We start from the raw sequence: 20,250 nt of genomic DNA, 5'->3' as shown, positions 1-20,250 counted from the left end.
AGGTCAATTATATTGTGCAGCTTATCTCACCACCTGTAGTTATTTAGGTGAAAGCTCCAAAATGCTTGCCTAATATGTCTGTTTATCCAAAAGGAAGTAAAAAGGGAGAGCTAGAAAGATAGCATTGCATCACATTACATGGCAATGCAATGCACAGTTGCTGAAGTTGAACCAAAATGAGCTTGTAATCTGGCTTCTGCAACTTTGAACATGAAAAATCCAATGAGGAGAAGAAAAGCAAAGCCAAAGAGTCCATCCCAAAATCCGACAAACAAGCAAAATGAACAAAAAACATTGAATTCAATTCTTTCTGATTTTAGAAACTGCATTAAAGAAGGGGTGCACCGGTCCTGGAGATACTGCAATACCAGGTCAATGCGTGGAGTGGACAGAGCAAGCTCTTTTTCCATCTCCCTGTTCTAAAAATCCATTTAATATATGGTCCCCAGATAGGGGACGTATCAGATATTAAACTGATAAGAACCGATACTACACTTGATCTTAGCCAAAAGGCCGAGAAGCGATAACCAGAATTGGTTTCAAACTACGGAGCCACCCAAGGATCCTGAAAAGTCCATTTGTGGAGATCAGCTCCTGGACTCCCGTTAAGAAGACATGTTGTCAACCTCTAGATCCCTTACATGCCTGCACTTTTCGGCTTGCTGCTGCTGCAATCCACGCGTTTTAGATCTGCATAACTCCACCTCTTTAAACACAGCACCTTCACCCCCTGCTGTTCCCACCCGCCTCAACACCGTTGGAAGGGAGGAGAACCAATTAAGGCGGGGGGTGGGGTGGAACGAGCAGCTGTCTACCCTTAGCAGGAGGGCTCCTGATTACATACCTCTCCTGCTGCTGCTGCTGCTGGCTGTCCAGCAGCAGACTGAAGGTGGCTGCTGCTGTGCACAGGTATATAAAGGCTCAGAGCCTATTATGACACGCGCAGCCAGCGTTCCATTGCCACATTCCATCTACTGCAGGCAGGATACCTGGCTGGCTGAATGTCGCTGAGAAGCTCACAGAGACCGCCATAAGCAACAGTTTAACAGAATGCCACAGACTAATCAACCAAACTTTTTGGGTTGGGTTCTCTTTTATAGTCTGCAGGCATTAAATGAAAGAAGTCAGTGTTCCAGCAGAAGGAGACAACGTTTCAGAAAAGGCATTGTAGCAAACCAAAAAAGAAATTTTAAGCGCAGCAGAGTAACCAGCGCACATACCTGTTAGCTCAGGTGAGTTTAAAAGGCTGCTGTTGATAACAAGGGCATTTGCTAAATAGATGGTGTGTGTGCAACAATATACTGAAAGGTCAATTATATTGTGCAGCTTATCTCACCACCTGTAGTTATTTAGGTGAAAGCTCCAAAATGCTTGCCTAATATGTCTGTTTATCCAAAAGGAAGTAAAAAGGGAGAGCTAGAAAGATAGCATTGCATCACATTACATGGCAATGCAATGCACAGTTGCTGAAGTTGAACCAAAATGAGCTTGTAATCTGGCTTCTGCAACTTTGAACATGAAAAATCCAATGAGGAGAAGAAAAGCAAAGCCAAAGAGTCCATCCCAAAATCCGACAAACAAGCAAAATGAACAAAAAACATTGAATTCAATTCTTTCTGATTTTAGAAACTGCATTAAAGAAGGGGTGCACCGGTCCTGGAGATACTGCAATACCAGGTCAATGCGTGGAGTGGACAGAGCAAGCTCTTTTTCCATCTCCCTGTTCTAAAAATCCATTTAATATATGGTCCCCAGATAGGGGACGTATCAGATATTAAACTGATAAGAACCGATACTACACTTGATCTTAGCCAAAAGGCCGAGAAGCGATAACCAGAATTGGTTTCAAACTACGGAGCCACCCAAGGATCCTGAAAAGTCCATTTGTGGAGATCAGCTCCTGGACTCCCGTTAAGAAGACATGTTGTCAACCTCTAGATCCCTTACATGCCTGCACTTTTCGGCTTGCTGCTGCTGCAATCCACGCGTTTTAGATCTGCATAACTCCACCTCTTTAAACACAGCACCTTCACCCCCTGCTGTTCCCACCCGCCTCAACACCGTTGGAAGGGAGGAGAACCAATTAAGGCGGGGGGTGGGGTGGAACGAGCAGCTGTCTACCCTTAGCAGGAGGGCTCCTGATTACATACCTCTCCTGCTGCTGCTGCTGCTGGCTGTCCAGCAGCAGACTGAAGGTGGCTGCTGCTGTGCACAGGTATATAAAGGCTCAGAGCCTATTATGACACGCGCAGCCAGCGTTCCATTGCCACATTCCATCTACTGCAGGCAGGATACCTGGCTGGCTGAATGTCGCTGAGAAGCTCACAGAGACCGCCATAAGCAACAGTTTAACAGAATGCCACAGACTAATCAACCAAACTTTTTGGGTTGGGTTCTCTTTTATAGTCTGCAGGCATTAAATGAAAGAAGTCAGTGTTCCAGCAGAAGGAGACAACGTTTCAGAAAAGGCATTGTAGCAAACCAAAAAAGAAATTTTAAGCGCAGCAGAGTAACCAGCGCACATACCTGTTAGCTCAGGTGAGTTTAAAAGGCTGCTGTTGATAACAAGGGCATTTGCTAAATAGATGGTGTGTGTGCAACAATATACTGAAAGGTCAATTATATTGTGCAGCTTATCTCACCACCTGTAGTTATTTAGGTGAAAGCTCCAAAATGCTTGCCTAATATGTCTGTTTATCCAAAAGGAAGTAAAAAGGGAGAGCTAGAAAGATAGCATTGCATCACATTACATGGCAATGCAATGCAGAGTTGCTGAAGTTGAACCAAAATGAGCTTGTAATCTGGCTTCTGCAACTTTGAACATGAAAAATCCAATGAGGAGAAGAAAAGCAAAGCCAAAGAGTCCATCCCAAAATCCGACAAACAAGCAAAATGAACAAAAAACATTGAATTCAATTCTTTCTGATTTTAGAAACTGCATTAAAGAAGGGGTGCACCGGTCCTGGAGATACTGCAATACCAGGTCAATGCGTGGAGTGGACAGAGCAAGCTCTTTTTCCATCTCCCTGTTCTAAAAATCCATTTAATATATGGTCCCCAGATAGGGGACGTATCAGATATTAAACTGATAAGAACAGATTTTTTTTTTTTTTTTTTTTTTAAAGCCCGAATTCGTGTACAAAACCCGAGTGCGCTTAAAAAAGTGACAAGTGCCACAAAAAAAGTGCACTAGGATGCTGGTCTTCTTGAAACCCTCTCCAAAAGGAGAAGAGTCCCCCAAACCATTCCCCGTCCCTCCGAGCCAGAAGGCCACAGCGAGGAACAGGGACAAATAGCCACCTCCAGCCGGAGCCAGAGGCTACCCAATCTTACCCCCAGCACCTGCCCGAGTTCTCACCCGAGCAAGGCACTGGGAGCCAAAGACTGTGCTCCCCTCCCGGAAGAGGGGAGCCAACAACGCTCTCCTCCAGAAAGAGGAGAGCCAGGGGGGTTCAGGGGGGAGCGGAACCTGATGGCCACACACTCCCCCCCTAGACCTGCCAAGAGAGGAACCCGTAAGGGAACCGCATCCCGACAAAATCCTAGTAAGGACGTGGACACACGTGAAAAAGTGGACACACAGTGACAAAAAAATTAAATAAATAGTGAAGGTTTCACAGTATAATACTGCCCGGACCTTCGACCGGGAATTGAAAAATTCCCCATCCTAAGGCCAGAAGGCCCGGAATAAGGGTGTGTGTGAAGAAAGAAATATTGAAGTGCTAGTGCAAATGTGCCATAAACTCAAGTGGGGTTCCCAATCCCAGTGAGTTGAGGCACCCCAGGGTCACCACTCCTGGGGCACTTCACACTTCGGGCTTTCGATCTTCCCCGGCCCAATGGCGTCGATCCTGGGGAAACATGCTTTCCACCAGATGACTATATTAGCCACCTGGCGTACTAACAAGCGCCTAAACCCCAGTGTGCATAATGTATCAATCTACTAGGGCGGCCAACATCCAAAACCGCCTTTTCGAAAGATACTACACTTGATCTTAGCCAAAAGGCCGAGAAGCGATAACCAGAATTGGTTTCAAACTACGGAGCCACCCAAGGATCCTGAAAAGTCCATTTGTGGAGATGAGCTCCTGGACTCCCGTTAAGAAGACATGTTGTCAACCTCTAGATCCCTTACATGCCTGCACTTTTCGGCTTGCTGCTGCTGCAATCCACGCGTTTTAGATCTGCATAACTCCACCTCTTTAAACACAGCACCTTCACCCCCTGCTGTTCCCACCCGCCTCAACACCGTTGGAAGGGAGGAGAACCAATTAAGGCGGGGGGTGGGGTGGAACGAGCAGCTGTCTACCCTTAGCAGGAGGGCTCCTGATTACATACCTCTCCTGCTGCTGCTGCTGCTGGCTGTCCAGCAGCAGACTGAAGGTGGCTGCTGCTGTGCACAGGTATATAAAGGCTCAGAGCCTATTATGACACGCGCAGCCAGCGTTCCATTGCCACATTCCATCTACTGCAGGCAGGATACCTGGCTGGCTGAATGTCGCTGAGAAGCTCACAGAGACCGCCATAAGCAACAGTTTAACAGAATGCCACAGACTAATCAACCAAACTTTTTGGGTTGGGTTCTCTTTTATAGTCTGCAGGCATTAAATGAAAGAAGTCAGTGTTCCAGCAGAAGGAGACAACGTTTCAGAAAAGGCATTGTAGCAAACCAAAAAAGAAATTTTAAGCGCAGCAGAGTAGCCAGCGCACATACCTGTTAGCTCAGGTGAGTTTAAAAGGCTGCTGTTGATAACAAGGGCATTTGCTAAATAGATGGTGTGTGTGCAACAATATACTGAAAGGTCAATTATATTGTGCAGCTTATCTCACCACCTGTAGTTATTTAGGTGAAAGCTCCAAAATGCTTGCCTAATATGTCTGTTTATCCAAAAGGAAGTAAAAAGGGAGAGCTAGAAAGATAGCATTGCATCACATTACATGGCAATGCAATGCACAGTTGCTGAAGTTGAACCAAAATGAGCTTGTAATCTGGCTTCTGCAACTTTGAACATGAAAAATCCAATGAGGAGAAGAAAAGCAAAGCCAAAGAGTCCATCCCAAAATCCGACAAACAAGCAAAATGAACAAAAAACATTGAATTCAATTCTTTCTGATTTTAGAAACTGCATTAAAGAAGGGGTGCACCGGTCCTGGAGATACTGCAATACCAGGTCAATGCGTGGAGTGGACAGAGCAAGCTCTTTTTCCATCTCCCTGTTCTAAAAATCCATTTAATATATGGTCCCCAGATAGGGGACGTATCAGATATTAAACTGATAAGAACAGATTTTTTTTTTTTTTCGAAAGCCCGAATTCGTGTACAAAACCCGAGTGCGCTTAAAAAAGTGACAAGTGCCACAAAAAAAGTGCACTAGGATGCTGGTCTTCTTGAAACCCTCTCCAAAAGGAGAAGGGTCCCCCAAACCATTCCCCGTCCCTCCGAGCCAGAAGGCCACAGCGAGGAACAGGGACAAATAGCCACCTCCAGCCGGAGCCAGAGGCGACCCAATCTTACCCCCAGCACCTGCCCGAGTTCTCACCCGAGCAAGGCACTGGGAGCCAAAGACTGTGCTCCCCTCCCGGAAGAGGGGAGCCAACAACGCTCTCCTCCCGAAAGAGGAGAGCCAGGGGGGTTCAGGGGGGAGCGGAACCTGATGGCCACACACTCCCCCCCTAGACCTGCCAAGAGAGGAACCCGTAAGGGAACCGCATCCCGACAAAATCCTAGTAGGACGTGACACACGTGAATAAGTGGACACACAGTGACAAAGAAATTAAATAAATAGTGAAGGTTTCACAGTATAATACTGCCCGGACCTTCGACCGGGAATTGAAAAATTCCCCATCCTAAGGCCAGAAGGCCCGGAATAAGGGTGTGTGTGAAGAAAGAAAATTTAAAGTGCTTGTGCAAATGTGCCATAAACTCAAGTGGGGTTCCCAATCCCAGTGAGTTAAGGCACCCCAGGGTCACCACTCCTGGGGCACTTCACACTTCGGGCTTTCGATCTTCCCCGGCCCAATGGCGTCGATCCTGGGGGGCCATGCTTTCCACCAGATGACTATATTAGCCACCTGGCGTACTAACAAGCGCCTAAACCCCAGTGTGCATAATGTATCAATCTACTAGGGCGGCCAACATCCAAAACCGCCTTTTCGAAAGATACTACACTTGATCTTAGCCAAAAGGCCGAGAAGCGATAACCAGAATTGGTTTCAAACTACGGAGCCACCCAAGGATCCTGAAAAGTCCATTTGTGGAGATGAGCTCCTGGACTCCCGTTAAGAAGACATGTTGTCAACCTCTAGATCCCTTACATGCCTGCACTTTTCGGCTTGCTGCTGCTGCAATCCACGCGTTTTAGATCTGCATAACTCCACCTCTTTAAACACAGCACCTTCACCCCCTGCTGTTCCCACCCGCCTCAACACCGTTGGAAGGGAGGAGAACCAATTAAGGCGGGGGGTGGGGTGGAACGAGCAGCTGTCTACCCTTAGCAGGAGGGCTCCTGATTACATACCTCTCCTGCTGCTGCTGCTGCTGGCTGTCCAGCAGCAGACTGAAGGTGGCTGCTGCTGTGCACAGGTATATAAAGGCTCAGAGCCTATTATGACATGCGCAGCCAGCGTTCCATTGCCACATTCCATCTACTGCAGGCAGGATACCTGGCTGGCTGAATGTCGCTGAGAAGCTCACAGAGACCGCCATAAGCAACAGTTTAACAGAATGCCACAGACTAATCAACCAAACTTTTTGGGTTGGGTTCTCTTTTATAGTCTGCAGGCATTAAATGAAAGAAGTCAGTGTTCCAGCAGAAGGAGACAACGTTTCAGAAAAGGCATTGTAGCAAACCAAAAAAGAAATTTTAAGCGCAGCAGAGTAACCAGCGCACATACCTGTTAGCTCAGGTGAGTTTAAAAGGCTGCTGTTGATAACAAGGGCATTTGCTAAATAGATGGTGTGTGTGCAACAATATACTGAAAGGTCAATTATATTGTGCAGCTTATCTCACCACCTGTAGTTATTTAGGTGAAAGCTCCAAAATGCTTGCCTAATATGTCTGTTTATCCAAAAGGAAGTAAAAAGGGAGAGCTAGAAAGATAGCATTGCATCACATTACATGGCAATGCAATGCACAGTTGCTGAAGTTGAACCAAAATGAGCTTGTAATCTGGCTTCTGCAACTTTGAACATGAAAAATCCAATGAGGAGAAGAAAAGCAAAGCCAAAGAGTCCATCCCAAAATCCGACAAACAAGCAAAATGAACAAAAAACATTGAATTCAATTCTTTCTGATTTTAGAAACTGCATTAAAGAAGGGGTGCACCGGTCCTGGAGATACTGCAATACCAGGTCAATGCGTGGAGTGGACAGAGCAAGCTCTTTTTCCATCTACCTGTTCTAAAAATCCATTTAATATATGGTCCCCAGATAGGGGACGTATCAGATATTAAACTGATAAGAACAGATTTTTTTTGATTGAATATATCTTTTATTAGCACAAAAAATAAGTTAACAGACAGTGTACAGTGCCGCAGCCCAGTACTCACAGAATTCTACATCATATTTACATAGCATGAGGATACGACGCACTAACTAGACACATCACACCCCTATGCTACACAAAACACTCAATCTGAAAGAAAAAGCATGTCAATCAATACAGTACGACGAACCGTGATAAGGGATGGGGATTGGGAAAAAGGGGATGGGGAGGGGAAAATCACAGGCCCGAAGCTTTATTGAAAGACAAGACACATAAGGGGAGAGGGGGAGGAGGGGTTTAGTCCTCATCCTCGTCCTCCGGACCGTCCATGATGGAATAGTCTCTGAGCAGGCTGTGGATCAGCCTGCGGCAGTCCTGGATGGACATCCTCTCCCTCCTCAAGATGAGCCGGTTCCTGGCGACCCAAACGGCATCCTTGAAGCAGTTCATAAGGCGCCAAGCCTCCTGGATGGCTCCGACGGTATGAACCCCAGGGAAGAGTCCGTAAAGCACAGAATGGTGCGATAGGCTCGCCCTGGGGACAGAGTTCCTCAGGTCGTCCTCAAGTGCAGTCAATAGGCGCTGTGCAAATCCGCAGTCCCAAAAAGTGTGCAAAGATGTTTCCTCCACGAAGGGGCACCTTGGGCAGTACCGGGTCTTGCACAGGTTCCGGGCATGCATGAATGACCGGACGGGCAGTCCGCCCTGAATCGCCATCCACGACAAGTCCTTGTGCCCGTTGGTCAGCCTGTCAGACGACACATTTGTCCACACAGTCTCCAGCGTGTCCTGGTGAAGTCCTGTGATGTTCTCCACGTCATCCTTGGCTCTGATTAGCTTGTGGATAGTTTTGGGCTTCCACAAGTCGGGCTTGAGTCCCTCCAGTTGATGCTCCCCCACAAATCGAACGACGTCTCCGTAGAACCATGGCGTCGTCCAGTTGTAGGGGAAGGAGCTGTCCCACTTGTCCCAGCCGAGTCGCCTCCAAAGAGGAAGCAGGAAGAAGCGAGACATGGACCTGCCCGCGGAGCCATTCTTGACTTGCAAAGTCCGGCGGACACAATCACACACAAAAGAGGATCGCAGGAGGGTGGGGATATCTGGAACGCCCTTCCCACCCTTGCGAGGCTCCTTGTACATGACGGCCCGCCTGACTCTGTCCATCTTGGATCCCCAGACAAAGTGAAACACTGTCCTGGTAATGGCCCTGCACACAGTGACGTGTGGGGGCCAGGCCTGCGCCGTGTACTGCAAGACGGGCAGGACCTCATTACGCAGGACGAGTGCCTTACCCTCACAAGTGAGGTGTCTGAGGCTCCAGAGTCCGATCCGTTGCTTCACCTTGGCCAAGCGTTCTTGCCAGGACTTGAGGGCCGCTCCTTCCTTCCCGAACCAGACTCCCAGCACCTTGAGGAAATCCGGTTGAATGTTGAAGGGGAAGGGGGCGGAGGAGGCCTGCTGCCAATCCCCGAAGAGCATGGCTTCCGACTTCCTGCAGTTGACTTTGGCCCCTGAAGCCCGGCCGAACCTCTCACACGTCTGGACGAGGGTGTCGACTGAACCACGATCAGCGCAGAAGACGGTGACGTCGTCCATGTAGAGCGAGCACTTGACCTCGTGTCGTCCCGGACCCGGTGCGGTGATCCCTCTGATCTCTCCATTCTGCCGGATAGCCTCTGCGAAGAGTTCTATAACACAAACAAAAAGAAGAGGTGATAGAGGGCAGCCTTGTCTGACCCCAGAGAGGACAGGGAAGGGGTCAGTCTTCCAGCCGTTCACCAACACCGAGCTGTGGATATCAAAATACATCAGACGGACATACGAACAAAACATGTTACCCAAACCTAACCGGTGCAGAGCTCGGCCCATGAACTCGTGGGAAACCCGGTCGAAGGCCTTCTCCTGATCCAAGGAGACCAGGGCCGCGTGTGCGCGGCGGACCTTGATGTACTCGACCGTGTCCCGCACGAGAGCGAGGCTGTCTGCGATGCGACGTCCAGGGATGCCGCAGGTCTGGTCCGGGTGGATGATCCGTCCGATGATCGTCTTAAGTCGTGTCGCCATCGTCTTGGCCAGGATCTTGTAGTCCACGTTGAGCAGAGTAATGGGACGCCAATTCCTCAGGTCGCACCTCTCTCCCTTCCGCTTGTACAGGATCGTGACCATTCCTTCCCTCAAAGATGGAGGCATTCTACCCTCCACCACCATCTCCTCGTACAGGTCCAACAGGTCCGGACAGATGAGGTCTCCCAGCGCTACATAGAGCTCCGCTGGAAGACCATCACTGCCCGGGGTCCTGCCGGTCCTAAAGGATTTAGCGGCAGAGAGCAATTCGCCCACCATCAGAGGTTTGTCCAAGGCTGCCGTGCCTGCAGGATCAAGATGGTTAGTGATACCTGACAGGAACTTATCAGCAGCGTCAGGGTCAGTAGTCTTGTGGGAGTAGAGTTCGCTGTAGAAGTCGCTGACGACCCTCATCACGTCCTCCTTCCCACGTCGCATGTTTCCGCTCTCGTCTCGCAGCTCGTTCAGGGGCGTGTGACCGGCATGAAGTTTCCTGAAAAAGAATGAGTTACATTTCTCACCCTTCTCCAGATTCTCCACTTTGGAACGGAAGACGATTCGCTTGGACTCCTCCTCAAAGTGCCTTTTCAGGCTCTTCTTGGTCTCCTCCAGCTCCTCCCTCACGTCCCAGCCGCAGTGAAGAAGGTCCTGCAGCGACCGCAGCTCGCGCTGCAGCCCTCTGAAGTCCCTCCTCTTCTCACACGCCTGTTGTCGACCCTTGGCCTGAAAGAAACAGCGAAACTCAAGTTTAACATATTCCCACCAATCAGAGACTGTTTGGAAGCTACCCTTGTAGGACTGCCACATTGCGTAGGCTGCTCTCAGCTCCTCCACGACTTCATCCTGAGCCAGCAGAGCACAATTCAGCTTCCAGGAGCCGGGGCCGGACGGAAAACCGTCGCCGAGGACACCTTGTAAGTGAATGGCTCTGTGGTCGGAGAAGAAGCAGGAGACCATCGAGTGCCTACTCTGCCTGACTGCCCGAGAGGTGAACACAAAGTCAATCCTGGAGCGGAGTGAGCCATCGGGTCGGCTCCACGAATAGTTCGTGGAGCCTCTCCCCATGGAGCCCACCACGTCCTGAAGAGAGGCCTCGGTTACCATCTCGATGAGCAGCTTGGACGTGATGTCCAACTTGGCAGATGTGCCAGAACTACGACCATCCTCCTCGATGGGGCAGTTGAAATCCCCGGCCATCACTAAGGTCCTGGTGGTGGCAAGCTGAAGCCGCAGGGTCTGGAAAAGCTCCAAACGCTCATTCTTCAGTGGGGACGCATACACGTTGATGAACCTGACAGGTTCTCCCGCCCAGTTGCCATCTACAACAAGAGCCCTGCCGCAGATGAGCTCCTGGACGGACTCAAGCGTGAATGCGCCCCCCCTGATCAGAATTGCGACCCCCGCAGACTTGCAGTCACCCCCACCGGACCAGTAGGATGGACCGTGGGACCACTCCCTGGCCAGATGTTTGAAGGACCTAGAGGAGGGAAGGGAACATTCCTGCAACATATAAACATCACACAACTGGGAAGTAAGGAAGGCATAAATAGTCTGACGTCTGAACTTGTCCTTGATGCTCCTGACATTAATGGAAAATAAGTTAATATTAGCCATCATGTAGGGAAAAAAGAAAAAGTTAGCGCAGGCAATACACCTTAGTTACCACTCCGGTCGGGTGGTCCCTCGTCGGTGTTGACTGCTGGTGACGGGATCACCAGCAGGCCCTCTTCCTCCATCTGGTAAAGCAGCGCGGCCTCGATCTCGGCGACCACCAGTTCCTCCTCTTCTGGCTCGGCCACCAGGGTCTCAACCATGTGCTCCATCTCTTCTGGCTCAGGGAGGGTATCCTCCTTTTCGCCTACGAAATCCAGAATCTTCTTTTTGGAGGATTCAGTAGCAGGGCTGTCCTCCACCTTCCTCTTTCCCCGGGTTGGAACTGGGGAGACAAGAAGGGGAAAATCCTCCTCGGAATAGATAGCGGCGGGTGGAGGAAAGGTTAATTCCACCACTACCATGGTCTGGGGAGGGAAAGTGGCTGCCGGGGCAGGGGAAAGGACACCTGCTGAGGAGTAGGGGAAGGAGGAAGAGAAAGTGGAATCCTCAGCAGGGGTGGCCGGGGTGGGGGGGAATTGGACGGGGGTGGCAGGGGGAGGGATCGAGAGAGGGGTGACAGAACTCTTACCCTCCTTTGACTTTTTCTTCTGCTTCGGAGCTGCTGGGACCGTCGCTGGGGCTTTGGCCACCGACTCCTTGACCGCTTTGGCCTTGGTCGTCTCGGCCTTGACCTTCACAGGCCTGGTCGTCGGGGCCTTGTCCTCCGTAGCTGGGGTCGTCGCAACCACCGATGCCCAGGATCTCTCACGCTTGGGGCAATCCTTGTACAGATGAGCCGCCAGCCCACACAGGTTGCAGGATGTCTTCTTCGGGCAGTCTTTCGAGCTGTGTCCCGTCACTCGACAAATCCTGCAGGCATCCTCCTTGCAGTCCTTCATCTCGTGGCCGTTCTTGCCGCATCTCCTGCAGTTCCGCGGCATGTCCGGGTAATAGATGAGGCCGTAGGAGTTGCCCAGGGAGGATGTCGGGGGCAGGTGCCGAAGTCCGTCTGAGTACGCCAGGTCCCTGTGAAGTCTAACGGTCACCGACCACTTACCTGTCCAGAAGCCAAGTCCATTCAGGATGTGAGAGGGTTCCTTCACAACCAAACAGAAGCGTCTCAGGAAGGTACAGATGTCTTGGCCTGGGGTGTGCGGGTTGCGCATGGAGACCGTGATCCTCCTTTCGTCCCTCTGGATAGGGCAGCTACCTGTAAAGGCAGAGAAAGAATTATCCGGTCCTTTTGCGCTTACCATTTCCCAGAACCTCCTGCAGGTGTTCACAGTGGCGAAGGTGACGAAGAAGATCCCCGTCAAGAAGGTCTGGATGCTGAGGGTGTCCGACCTGGAGAAGCCTCGATCCAGCAGCATCTTCTGGCAGAACACGTCCGAGGACATGTACGGCACCCTCCCATCCACTTCCTTCAGCTTCAGGGCCACCGTCTGCCGCATCCATGGCTCCAGGGCTGGAGCTTCGTGGCGGGGCTTCTGGGGTCCCTTCTGCTGGCCAGTCGTGGAGGCAGAGTCCTTGGGGTCAGAATCGGCTCCTGGCTGGGCCCTCCTGGCTGTCCCCTGCTCCAGGCTCTTCTTTTCGGCCTTCCTCGCAGCGCTTGCCATGGCTTTCCTCCTGCAGTTACTTCTTGGAGCTGGATCTGGAACTCTTCCCGGAATGGGTGGAGCTATGCAGATTCTTCTCCCGTCGTGTTCTGGACAAATTCCCCGAAAGGTCTTTGTCTCGATGATTTTCTTCCTCGAAGATTCCACAGGACAGCCCGATTCTTCTCCGAGTCTTCGTCTTCTTCTGGATTCTTTAGAGCTTCTTCCTCCCACCGATATCCGCCTTCCTTCTCCGATGTCAGCTGGGCTCCGAAGCTCTTCTCCTTCCGAGTTCGATCGCTCTCGTCAAGTGTAGATCGCAGCTCTTGTGTTCTTAAAAGAACAGATACTACACTTGATCTTAGCCAAAAGGCCGAGAAGCGATAACCAGAATTGGTTTCAAACTACGGAGCCACCCAAGGATCCTGAAAAGTCCATTTGTGGAGATGAGCTCCTGGACTCCCGTTAAGAAGACATGTTGTCAACCTCTAGATCCCTTACATGCCTGCACTTTTCGGCTTGCTGCTACTGCAATCCACGCGTTTTAGATCTGCATAACTCCACCTCTTTAAACACAGCACCTTCACCCCCTGCTGTTCCCACCCGCCTCAACACCGTTGGAAGGGAGGAGAACCAATTAAGGCGGGGGGTGGGGTGGAACGAGCAGCTGTCTACCCTTAGCAGGAGGGCTCCTGATTACATACCTCTCCTGCTGCTGCTGCTGCTGGCTGTCCAGCAGCAGACTGAAGGTGGCTGCTGCTGTGCACAGGTATATAAAGGCTCAGAGCCTATTATGACACGCGCAGCCAGCGTTCCATTGCCACATTCCATCTACTGCAGGCAGGATACCTGGCTGGCTGAATGTCGCTGAGAAGCTCACAGAGACCGCCATAAGCAACAGTTTAACAGAATGCCACAGACTAATCAACCAAACTTTTTGGGTTGGGTTCTCTTTTATAGTCTGCAGGCATTAAATGAAAGAAGTCAGTGTTCCAGCAGAAGGAGACAACGTTTCAGAAAAGGCATTGTAGCAAACCAAAAAAGAAATTTTAAGCGCAGCAGAGTAACCAGCGCACATACCTGTTAGCTCAGGTGAGTTTAAAAGGCTGCTGTTGATAACAAGGGCATTTGCTAAATAGATGGTGTGTGTGCAACAATATACTGAAAGGTCAATTATATTGTGCAGCTTATCTCACCACCTGTAGTTATTTAGGTGAAAGCTCCAAAATGCTTGCCTAATATGTCTGTTTATCCAAAAGGAAGTAAAAAGGGAGAGCTAGAAAGATAGCATTGCATCACATTACATGGCAATGCAATGCACAGTTGCTGAAGTTGAACCAAAATGAGCTTGTAATCTGGCTTCTGCAACTTTGAACATGAAAAATCCAATGAGGAGAAGAAAAGCAAAGCCAAAGAGTCCATCCCAAAATCCGACAAACAAGCAAAATGAACAAAAAACATTGAATTCAATTCTTTCTGATTTTAGAAACTGCATTAAAGAAGGGGTGCACCGGTCCTGGAGATACTGCAATACCAGGTCAATGCGTGGAGTGGACAGAGCAAGCTCTTTTTCCATCTCCCTGTTCTAAAAATCCATTTAATATATGGTCCCCAGATAGGGGACGTATCAGATATTAAACTGATAAGAACAGATACTACACTTGATCTTAGCCAAAAGGCCGAGAAGCGATAACCAGAATTGGTTTCAAACTACGGAGCCACCCAAGGATCCTGAAAAGTCCATTTGTGGAGATGAGCTCCTGGACTCCCATTAAGAAGACATGTTGTCAACCTCTAGATCCCTTACATGCCTGCACTTTTCGGCTTGCTGCTGCTGCAATCCACGCGTTTTAGATCTGCATAACTCCACCTCTTTAAACACAGCACCTTCACCCCCTGCTGTTCCCACCCGCCTCAACACCGTTGGAAGGGAGGAGAACCAATTAAGGCGGGGGGTGGGGTGGAACGAGCAGCTGTCTACCCTTAGCAGGAGGGCTCCTGATTACATACCTCTCCTGCTGCTGCTGCTGCTGGCTGTCCAGCAGCAGACTGAAGGTGGCTGCTGCTGTGCACAGGTATATAAAGGCTCAGAGCCTATTATGACACGCGCAGCCAGCGTTCCATTGCCACATTCCATCTACTGCAGGCAGGATACCTGGCTGGCTGAATGTCGCTGAGAAGCTCACAGAGACCGCCATAAGCAACAGTTTAACAGAATGCCACAGACTAATCAACCAAACTTTTTGGGTTGGGTTCTCTTTTATAGTCTGCAGGCATTAAATGAAAGAAGTCAGTGTTCCAGCAGAAGGAGACAACGTTTCAGAAAAGGCATTGTAGCAAACCAAAAAAGAAATTTTAAGCGCAGCAGAGTAACCAGCGCACATACCTGTTAGCTCAGGTGAGTTTAAAAGGCTGCTGTTGATAACAAGGGCATTTGCTAAATAGATGGTGTGTGTGCAACAATATACTGAAAGGTCAATTATATTGTGCAGCTTATCTCACCACCTGTAGTTATTTAGGTGAAAGCTCCAAAATGCTTGCCTAATATGTCTGTTTATCCAAAAGGAAGTAAAAAGGGAGAGCTAGAAAGATAGCATTGCATCACATTACATGGCAATGCAATGCACAGTTGCTGAAGTTGAACCAAAATGAGCTTGTAATCTGGCTTCTGCAACTTTGAACATGAAAAATCCAATGAGGAGAAGAAAAGCAAAGCCAAAGAGTCCATCCCAAAATCCGACAAACAAGCAAAATGAACAAAAAACATTGAATTCAATTCTTTCTGATTTTAGAAACTGCATTAAAGAAGGGGTGCACCGGTCCTGGAGATACTGCAATACCAGGTCAATGCGTGGAGTGGACAGAGCAAGCTCTTTTTCCATCTCCCTGTTCTAAAAATCCATTTAATATATGGTCCCCAGATAGGGGACGTATCAGATATTAAACTGATAAGAACAGATACTACACTTGATCTTAGCCAAAAGGCCGAGAAGCGATAACCAGAATTGGTTTCAAACTACGGAGCCACCCAAGGATCCTGAAAAGTCCATTTGTGGAGATGAGCTCCTGGACTCCCGTTAAGAAGACATGTTGTCAACCTCTAGATCCCTTACATGCCTGCACTTTTCGGCTTGCTGCTGCTGCAATCCACGCGTTTTAGATCTGCATAACTCCACCTCTTTAAACACAGCACCTTCACCCCCTGCTGTTCCCACCCGCCTCAACACCGTTGGAAGGGAGGAGAACCAATTAAGGCGGGGGGTGGGGTGGAACGAGCAGCTGTCTACCCTTAGCAGGAGGGCTCCTGATTACATACCTCTCCTGCTGCTGCTGCTGCTGCTGGCTGTCCAGCAGCAGACTGAAGGTGGCTGCTGCTGTGCACAGGTATATAAAGGCTCAGAGCCTATTATGACACGCGCAGCCAGCGTTCCATTGCCACATTCCATCTACTGCAGGCAGGATACCTGGCTGGCTGAATGTCGCTGAGAAGCTCACAGAGACCGCCATAAGCAACAGTTTAACAGAATGCCACAGACTAATCAACCAAACTTTTTGGGTTGGGTTCTCTTTTATAGTCTGCAGGCATTAAATGAAAGAAGTCAGTGTTCCAGCAGAAGGAGACAACGTTTCAGAAAAGGCATTGTAGCAAACCAAAAAAGAAATTTTAAGCGCAGCAGAGTAACCAGCGCACATACCTGTTAGCTCAGGTGAGTTTAAAAGGCTGCTGTTGATAACAAGGGCATTTGCTAAATAGATGGTGTGTGTGCAACAATATACTGAAAGGTCAATTATATTGTGCAGCTTATCTCACCACCTGTAGTTATTTAGGTGAAAGCTCCAAAATGCTTGCCTAATATGTCTGTTTATCCAAAAGGAAGTAAAAAGGGAGAGCTAGAAAGATAGCATTGCATCACATTACATGGCAATGCAATGCACAGTTGCTGAAGTTGAACCAAAATGAGCTTGTAATCTGGCTTCTGCAACTTTGAACATGAAAAATCCAATGAGGAGAAGAAAAGCAAAGCCAAAGAGTCCATCCCAAAATCCGACAAACAAGCAAAATGAACAAAAAACATTGAATTCAATTCTTTCTGATTTTAGAAACTGCATTAAAGAAGGGGTGCACCGGTCCTGGAGATACTGCAATACCAGGTCAATGCGTGGAGTGGACAGAGCAAGCTCTTTTTCCATCTCCCTGTTCTAAAAATCCATTTAATATATGGTCCCCAGATAGGGGACGTATCAGATATTAAACTGATAAGAACAGATACTACACTTGATCTTAGCCAAAAGGCCGAGAAGCGATAACCAGAATTGGTTTCAAACTACGGAGCCACCCAAGGATCCTGAAAAGTCCATTTGTGGAGATGAGCTCCTGGACTCCCGTTAAGAAGACATGTTGTCAACCTCTAGATCCCTTACATGCCTGCACTTTTCGGCTTGCTGCTGCTGCAATCCACGCGTTTTAGATCTGCATAACTCCACCTCTTTAAACACAGCACCTTCACCCCCTGCTGTTCCCACCCGCCTCAACACCGTTGGAAGGGAGGAGAACCAATTAAGGCGGGGGGTGGGGTGGAACGAGCAGCTGTCTACCCTTAGCAGGAGGGCTCCTGATTACATACCTCTCCTGCTGCTGCTGCTGCTGCTGGCTGTCCAGCAGCAGACTGAAGGTGGCTGCTGCTGTGCACAGGTATATAAAGGCTCAGAGCCTATTATGACACGCGCAGCCAGCGTTCCATTGCCACATTCCATCTACTGCAGGCAGGATACCTGGCTGGCTGAATGTCGCTGAGAAGCTCACAGAGACCGCCATAAGCAACAGTTTAACAGAATGCCACAGACTAATCAACCAAACTTTTTGGGTTGGGTTCTCTTTTATAGTCTGCAGGCATTAAATGAAAGAAGTCAGTGTTCCAGCAGAAGGAGACAACGTTTCAGAAAAGGCATTGTAGCAAACCAAAAAAGAAATTTTAAGCGCAGCAGAGTAACCAGCGCACATACCTGTTAGCTCAGGTGAGTTTAAAAGGCTGCTGTTGATAACAAGGGCATTTGCTAAATAGATGGTGTGTGTGCAACAATATACTGAAAGGTCAATTATATTGTGCAGCTTATCTCACCACCTGTAGTTATTTAGGTGAAAGCTCCAAAATGCTTGCCTAATATGTCTGTTTATCCAAAAGGAAGTAAAAAGGGAGAGCTAGAAAGATAGCATTGCATCACATTACATGGCAATGCAATGCACAGCTGCTGAAGTTGAACCAAAATGAGCTTGTAATCTGGCTTCTGCAACTTTGAACATGAAAAATCCAATGAGGAGAAGAAAAGCAAAGCCAAAGAGTCCATCCCAAAATCCGACAAACAAGCAAAATGAACAAAAAACATTGAATTCAATTCTTTCTGATTTTAGAAACTGCATTAAAGAAGGGGTGCACCGGTCCTGGAGATACTGCAATACCAGGTCAATGCGTGGAGTGGACAGAGCAAGCTCTTTTTCCATCTCCCTGTTCTAAAAATCCATTTAATATATGGTCCCCAGATAGGGGACGTATCAGATATTAAACTGATAAGAACAGATTTTTTTTTTTTTTTCCCTCAGATGGGGAAATCCACGGTCTATAGTCACGACCAAAGGAACTTCCTTCCAAACAGCTGCATCATCTCAACGACACAAATGCTGCTCCCATCATCACCGGAAAATTTTTATTTCTTCTTTTTAAACCTTACACAGAAAACAAGATCAAGAAGTATTTACAAAATATCTCCACTTTTTAACTTTCCATATTCCCTCCGCATCCACTTCCCCTCTCCTCTTTTTGTCCCATAGGAAACACACATACATCTTCCCCATAATCACCTTCACACTATCCTTTACAGCAATTTCCTTCCTTTTAAACACATACACATTCCTCACATCCCATAACACTTCCTTTATACACGCAAGCATCAACCACAAGACTCTTTCCTTCGTCCCATCACATATTCCCAAACCAAACATAAACAACTCAAAGGACAACAAATTCACACCACACAATTCTTTACACAAAGGCCCCATTCTCCCAATCACATCTCTAGCATACTGGCAATTCCAAAAAACATGCAACACACTTTCCCTTCCACCACAGCCATTTCTTGGACACGTTTCACTCCTCACTAAACCTCTATTCCTCTGAAACTCTCTTACTGGCAACACTCCATGCAAAGACTGCCACACAACCTCACTCTGCTTATTTGTCATACCACCCATCCGCACCTTCTTCCATACTTTTTGCACATCACACCTTCTCACCAAATTTATTCCACTCTCCATTTCTCTACACTCAATCATCCTGTACACAGCCTTCTTATTTCCCAACAACCTCACATCCACATCACACAACTCATACTTCACCAAAAACTTATAAACCCACACATACCACACGGGCACCTCAAAAGCAACCGGACACCGCAAATCCCTCTCTCTCCACTTCAAACGAAAAGAATAAGCCCCAAATAAATATCCACACATACATGAAAACTTTCCATCGCCCATAATCACTTTCAGCACAAACACCACAATATTCACACCCAAAAAAACTTCTAAATTTGGAAAACCCAAACCACCTTTCTCCATACGCTTCACCAACACTTCCCTCCGCGCCCTCTCCATTTTAGAATTCCACAAAAAAACAAACAAAATCCTATTCAATCCTCTCAAAACCATATAACCTGGTGGAAACACAACTGCAACATATAAAAAAATAGGCAACACCACGCTTTTAATGACTAAGATTTTTCCAAAGAAAGTAAGGCTTCTCAACTTCCAAAAACATAACTTCTTTTCAACCTTCTCTTTCGCGTCATCCCAACTTTCTTTCCCATCCAATCTTTCTGAAAACTTCACTCCCAAAACCTTAATGGGCCCACTCACTACGTTCACACCTACATCTCTACTCAAAATACCACTTCCAAAAACCTTACACTCACTCTTTTCCCAATTCACTTTAAATGCAGACGCACCACAAAAGATAGACACTAACAACTTCACCCGCCTCACCGAACATTCAGAATCACATAATACACACACGTCATCCATATAACCACTCACCTTCCACTCTCTTCCTCCACCTCCCGGCACTTGCACACCTCGAACCACTTTATCCTTCCTCAACATACACAACAAAGGTTCAATTGCACAAATAAAAGCCACAGGGGATAACGGACACCCCTGCCTCACGCCCGAATGCACATTCACTCTCCTACCGACATAACCGTTCATTAAAACACAACTATAAATATCTGTATATAGACTTCTCACTCTCCCAACAAAATCAGCAGGAAAACCCATTCTCAGCAACACTCTAAACAAAAAACCATGCGACAACCTATCATACGCCTTTTCAAAATCCAGGCTCAACAAAAACACACTCTTCTTCCGGCTCATACAATCCCATAGACAATCTCTCAATATACACACACACTCGTGAATCCGTCTCCCAGGTACTGCACAACACTGCTCATCCCCAATCACACTC

At 48.2% G+C, this 20,250-nt stretch overlaps 9 non-coding genes and 3 pseudogenes across 9 annotated transcripts; all 12 read right to left on the bottom strand.

Annotated features, from left to right (window-relative positions):
• Positions 1-334: 334 nt before the first annotated feature.
• On the bottom strand, positions 335-525 carry LOC141223729 (U2 spliceosomal RNA). Its single transcript, XR_012291289.1, has one exon. It is a non-coding gene; the product is annotated as a U2 spliceosomal RNA (small nuclear RNA).
• Positions 526-1,640: 1,115 nt separating this feature from the next.
• On the bottom strand, positions 1,641-1,831 carry LOC141223726 (U2 spliceosomal RNA). The gene has a single exon (XR_012291287.1). It is a non-coding gene; the product is annotated as a U2 spliceosomal RNA (small nuclear RNA).
• Positions 1,832-2,946: 1,115 nt separating this feature from the next.
• LOC141223783 (U2 spliceosomal RNA) lies at positions 2,947-3,131 on the bottom strand. The gene has a single exon (XR_012291336.1). It is a non-coding gene; the product is annotated as a U2 spliceosomal RNA (small nuclear RNA).
• Positions 3,132-3,927: 796 nt separating this feature from the next.
• Positions 3,928-4,019, bottom strand: LOC141223807 (U2 spliceosomal RNA; annotated as a pseudogene).
• Positions 4,020-5,134: 1,115 nt separating this feature from the next.
• On the bottom strand, positions 5,135-5,318 carry LOC141223768 (U2 spliceosomal RNA). Its single transcript, XR_012291324.1, has one exon. It is a non-coding gene; the product is annotated as a U2 spliceosomal RNA (small nuclear RNA).
• Positions 5,319-6,107: 789 nt separating this feature from the next.
• On the bottom strand, positions 6,108-6,199 carry LOC141223806 (U2 spliceosomal RNA; annotated as a pseudogene).
• Positions 6,200-7,314: 1,115 nt separating this feature from the next.
• On the bottom strand, positions 7,315-7,509 carry LOC141223757 (U2 spliceosomal RNA). Its single transcript, XR_012291315.1, has one exon. It is a non-coding gene; the product is annotated as a U2 spliceosomal RNA (small nuclear RNA).
• A 5,522-nt stretch (positions 7,510-13,031) lies between these two features.
• LOC141223793 (U2 spliceosomal RNA) lies at positions 13,032-13,121 on the bottom strand (annotated as a pseudogene).
• A 1,115-nt stretch (positions 13,122-14,236) lies between these two features.
• Positions 14,237-14,427, bottom strand: LOC141223692 (U2 spliceosomal RNA). The gene has a single exon (XR_012291255.1). It is a non-coding gene; the product is annotated as a U2 spliceosomal RNA (small nuclear RNA).
• Positions 14,428-15,542: 1,115 nt separating this feature from the next.
• On the bottom strand, positions 15,543-15,733 carry LOC141223679 (U2 spliceosomal RNA). The gene has a single exon (XR_012291243.1). It is a non-coding gene; the product is annotated as a U2 spliceosomal RNA (small nuclear RNA).
• Positions 15,734-16,851: 1,118 nt separating this feature from the next.
• Positions 16,852-17,042, bottom strand: LOC141223668 (U2 spliceosomal RNA). Its single transcript, XR_012291232.1, has one exon. It is a non-coding gene; the product is annotated as a U2 spliceosomal RNA (small nuclear RNA).
• Positions 17,043-18,160: 1,118 nt separating this feature from the next.
• On the bottom strand, positions 18,161-18,352 carry LOC141223765 (U2 spliceosomal RNA). Its single transcript, XR_012291321.1, has one exon. It is a non-coding gene; the product is annotated as a U2 spliceosomal RNA (small nuclear RNA).
• Between the last annotated feature and the right edge of the window lie 1,898 nt (positions 18,353-20,250).

Source organism: Phyllobates terribilis, unplaced genomic scaffold, assembly GCF_046119375.1.
Source record: "Phyllobates terribilis strain yellow unplaced genomic scaffold, ASM4611937v1 Scaffold_377__1_contigs__length_1856515, whole genome shotgun sequence".
Lineage (NCBI taxonomy): Eukaryota > Metazoa > Chordata > Amphibia > Anura > Dendrobatidae > Phyllobates > Phyllobates terribilis.
This window is presented reverse-complemented; position numbering and strand designations above follow the sequence as displayed.